The sequence below is a fragment of the Capsicum annuum genome, chromosome 3 (assembly GCF_002878395.1).
Source record: "Capsicum annuum cultivar UCD-10X-F1 chromosome 3, UCD10Xv1.1, whole genome shotgun sequence".
Classification (NCBI taxonomy): domain Eukaryota; kingdom Viridiplantae; phylum Streptophyta; class Magnoliopsida; order Solanales; family Solanaceae; genus Capsicum; species Capsicum annuum.
Window position 1 is genome coordinate 233651243 of NC_061113.1, and position 5509 is coordinate 233656751.

Genomic DNA, 5509 nt, shown 5'->3' on the forward strand with positions numbered 1-5509 from the left:
TTTTTAAATAGAATAAAATAAAACATCTCAAAAAATAAAATTTATTTTTTTTAACTAAAAATTTAATAAAATAAAAATAAGAATTTAAATAATATTAGACCAAATATAAATATTTAATATCGAAAAATATATATTTTAAACTTGGGAAGGGTCAAAATCACGTGTCTACATTTTGCCCCTCTTTGTTTGAAATCTCGAAGAGTTTTTATACAAAGAAGTAGACAAAAGATGATTTTTGACTCTCCGATTATTCTAAAAGTAAAGATAAAATAAAATAAAAGATGTGATCGAGTCCTGGTTTTGGACCGCCTACATATCCCGAATTTTAAGGGAATCAGGTCACATGTAGTTCAATGAGGTATAATGGTGAGACATTGAGTTAGAGTTCGAGTGAGATTCCATCGAGTTTTCGATTTTTGACTTTCTGCTTTTACATTGAAATGAACAATAAAATATAAAATGAAAAATACAAGTGAAAATTATAATCTCTAGAATCTTGATTTTAATCTTCGTGACTTGAACTTGAAAATTCACCCTATTCTTCAGACGACTCTTGGCTTTCTTTTCCTTCGCCCTGTTCTTCAGGTGGGCTCCAAACTTGTTACTTCTTCATCCTGTTCCTCAGGTGGGCTCCTAACTTGTTACTTCTTCACCCTGTTCTTCAGGCGGGCTCCTGATTTGTTGCTTCTTCACCCTGTTCTTCAGGCGGGCTCCTGAACTTCTCTTTTTCTTCACCCTGTTCTTTAGGCGAGCTCATAGACTTCCTTTTTTTCTTCACCCTGTTCTTCAGGCGGGCTCCTGAACTTCCTTTATCTTCACCCTGTTCTTCAGGCGGGCTCCTGGACTTCCATTTTTCTTCACCCTGTTCTTTAGGCGGGCTCCTAGACTTCCTTTTTTTCTTCACCCTATTTTTCAGGTGGGCTCCTGGACTTCCATTTTTCTTCACCCTGTTCTTTAGGCGGGCTCCTAGACTTCCTTTTTTCTCCACCCTATTCTTCAAGCGGGTTTCTGAACTTGTTATGTCTTCACCCTGTTCTTTAGGCGGGCTCATGGACTTTGTTTATCTTCACCCTGTTCTTTAGGCGGGCTCCTGGACTTCTATTTTTCTTCACCCTGTTCTTTATGCGAGCTCCTAGACTTCTTTTTTTCTTCACCCTATTCTTCAGGCGGGTTTCTGAACTTGCTACTTCTTCACCCTGTTCTTTAGGCGGGCTCCTGGACTTTCCTTTTCTGTTTTTTCAAAATATGTTCCTGAACTCAAAATAAAAGGTCAAATAGAAAAATAACATTTCATTCTTCAGGAGGGTCCTGGACATAAAATAAATTCCTATTCTTCAGGAGGATCCTGAGCAGAAAGTAAAATTCAATAAACATGAAAAGAATGTTTGCCCCAGTTTGTACTTAGAAAATGACTCGACTAAAAGGTACGTCTTATAGGAATCAAGGAGAATGACTCGATTAAAAGGTACGTCTTATAAGAATCAAGGGGATAACTCGACTAAAAGGTACGTCTTATAGGAATCACGGGGAGTGACTCGACTAAAAGGTTCGTCTTATAGGAATCAAGGGGATGACTCGACTAAAAGGTACGTCTTATAAGAATCACGAGGAGTGACTCAACTAAAAGGTTCGTCTTATAGGAATCAAGAGGGAGTGACTCGACTAAAAGGTAAGTCTTATAGGAATCACGAGGATGACTCGACTAAAAGGTACGTCCTCTAGGAGTGAATGTTTAAGTTAGGAAGTGTTTCATCTAACAAATAAAAACTGACTTATTCAGACTAGGAAGTGCGTCTCCTAAGGGTAGAATTTTTACCATAATTTGATTATCAAACCTGTGCAGCAACATTATTTCCTGCATTTGTGGAAATAAGACATTGCAGCTCTTGATATTTATGCTCTGAAGTCTTTAATTCGAAGGTAACATGTTTCCTGTTTCATCAAAGAAAACTTGTGAATTTAAAAACATGATGGCAGGTTTGTGGCTTTAGCTTCCATTACAATTACTCTTGCTCTCTTCACATTTAACCTTGCTTCAAAACATTAGCATCTGTCACCGACTTGATGCATCGTTGACCCAAATTTAAATTATTAGAAGTGACTCTGAAACAAACACAGTATCTTTGCTTTGCCATGCTCCTCAAATAAACCCTTTAAACCTTGGTATTTCCATGAGTTTTCAGACTTGTCTGTTGACAAAACTTTTCTGCATGCTTTATTTTGGCTCACAATCATGTCTCTTTCATGTGTTGGCTTTTTGTCTTACTTTGTGCAATTGAAGAAGCTAGTAGCCAGTTTTAAAATCTTTTCTCACTTATTTTGACACAGACTCGACTTAAAGACACGAGAAAAATGACAATACTTTTTATTTGATGACAAAGATACCAAAAAAAAAATCAAAAATAAAATTAAAAAAAAAAAGAAAAAAAAAAGGGAAAAACAATAGGCATTTTTTTTTAAAAACAAAAAGACAGAAGAAAATTTATTTAGGTGTGGTAGCCAATTTCAGCAATCATGACATGTATTTTGAATTAAACAACTTGATCTACCCACACTAATCATTATCAACTTTTATCCACTTATTGAACTTGAAATTGAGTCAATCTTGAATATGCTCCCTCTAGATCACAATCCTCCTTAAGCTAGTGGCACCTCAATGGGTTTTTGCCAACACCTATCTCATTTTCATTTCTTTCTCATCTCACTATTGCTTTATGGTGCCCAAAAGTGTTTTCACCAATAAGACACTCTCATTTTTATTTTATTTTTTTTCATCATCATTTTTTTTAGAATTAATACCCATCATACGAAACCTCATGCACCCATAACATGTTTAGCCTTGACATTCTCAAAGATCGATCTGAAGGTCTTTCTTTGGTTGTAACTTGGCTTTTGGGTGAAACATACAACTTTTGGAATCGACTCTTTTAAAGAAAATAAACTTTGCCCCAGTTTCATTTCATTCTGGGTAATTTGAATTTTCTTCTGGTTAGACCGAACCTCGGAGTAGGGTTGCCTACGTATCTTGTCATAGCAAGAATCAGATCAAACGTAGTTCAAGAATCTTGTTCTTTTGCTTGATTTTTTTTTTTTTTGACTTTTCTCTCTTTTTCTTCTTTTTTTTTAGAGATAGAGATATTTTTTCCGACTTCATTTTTTCTTGACACTTTTTTGACTCAACTCTTTTTCTTGAAACTTTTTTTTTTTGATTTTTTTTAGACTCTATTTTGATTTCAAAACTCTATTTTGATTTCAAAAGAGGGATATAAAAGAAATAAAAACAAAAACTCAAAAGGAGTAACAAAGGATGACACAACATTTGGATAACAGAATGAATTTAAAACGCAAGTACATAACATGCAATCTAGGAATGGAACATGAAGATCATACACATTTTTTTAATATTGACCGTGACTAAGCACATGTATGTGTGCCACTTATTTTAAACTTGTAAACCATACAGGTTTACTTGTATTGTGCTTTCCTCACAACAGATGATTTCTTCTCTTTTTTTTTTAGCTAACTTTCTTTTGCTTCTTCTGACAATAGAAACTATATATCTTTGGTTGATCCCATTCAAAAATGCTTGAGTTGAACGTTCTCATTAAAGATCAAATCATTTTTTATTCACAAAGTGATTGTCTCAAAACATTCACGTGAGGATGTAACTAGGTCTCCAAAATATCTCAACACTTTAATTATTTTTCTTATATATTTTGTTCTACTCTAGGTTCTAGAACGAATGTTTCAGCATTAGATTGGGTTTTAAGATCTGACTGAAAATTCAACATGCTTATCATATTACCAGAATCACCATAGAAAGAGCTCTTTGAAGAAAAGAAAAAATAATAATATATATTGAGAAAAAAAAAGGACACACATTTTGTTGACAAAAAGATAGAAGGGTTTGAACAAAAACGATAAAAAAATCAGACAAGATAGGTACTAAACTACAATCCTAAAATAATTCGAGTAACAAAAAAGAAAACAAAACAAACTACTAGACCTCTTCCCAGTAGGGAGAGGGGTGACTTCTCAATTGCTCAGCCTGACAACTTAGCCACTGATTTGCATATCAACATGACTAGAGCTTCCACTATGATCAGACACATTCCTTTCAAAAAATAAGTTCTGGGTCCCCATACTTGACTTATTGTTTCCCATATATCGTGCAGTATCACGTGCTGGCGAAGAACTCTGTGGAACGGTTGAGGTGCCAACGTTTTGCACCACAATCAATTTTTCTTGAATCATTTTCTCTATTTCTCTTTCCAAAATACGTCAATCTTCAGTACTGTGACCTTGTATATTAAAATGATAAGCACATCGTACATTAGGATCAAAATATTTTGAATATGGATCGGGAATATACCCAGGGATGAGAGTAATCATGCCCCATTGCCTTAATGTCTGGAAAAAACTGGTATAGGACTCCCCAATTAGCGTGATATTATCCTTTGCCTTCCTCCTCATTGCAAACTCTGGCCTCGGATGAAACTTGAATTTAGAGGTTTCTTGGTAAATTTGTGAGGGTCGAGGACGACGTTGAGGGACCGGGACACGCCATTGTGTATAGGAAGATGGATGAGCATATGAATGTGCATTGTTCAAAGGATATTGAGGAAGTGGAATGAGATTTCTTGGATTTTGGAGAAAAGAACCTTATTGCATCTGGTTGTGTGGATCTAATATGTAAGCTCGGGATTGAGGCTGACAGTATTAGTGGGTTGGACCTCTCAAACTCTGTTTTGGCCCTGGGATGACAATAAATGCATTTTCTTTCTTCTTTCCTTTTTCAATTTCCCTTGATCGATTGCAGTATCATCCCAAACGCTTCACAGAATCCTCATACATCATGTTCCTTAAATTTCAATATCTCAAAGTTTTGAAGAAGGTTGACACTTGAAGACATGCCTCAATCTTTAATAGTGGGGAACGGAGGAGGATGCCCACTGGCCCAAGCTCGATACATTTCTATCACTTGTTGTCTTAGTCTCAAATTCTCTTCCTTTAAATTCTCATTTTCATGACTCTTTGTGTGATCCATGAAGTCACTTTCTATATCCTTGTTGGACACAGTTAAACCTTCTTTAGATTTGGTGTGATGTGGAGGACCATCCAAAATACTACAAACCAATCACCTTAAACTAACTGTATAAGAAATAACAAAGGCGTCAGAATGTAATTTTTTTAAAAAACTCTTTTTCTTTTATCCTTTTTTTTAAGAGATCATCGAACCCTAGAAGGGTTGCCTACGTATCTCACTAAGATGAGAATCAGGTGTGTGTAGTTCTCGAAAATGGGAGATACAAAGAAATATATCTTTTTTTCTTTTCTTTTTATTTTTTTTTGAATAATGAGAAATTTATTTATTTATAAAATAATTTTTTTCATTTTTGAAAATAATTTTTTTTTATTTTTAGTTTAAAAGGAAAGATAATCATTTTTTAAAAGATCACCGAACCCATTAAGGACTGCCTACGTATCTCAATAAAATGAGAATCAGGTG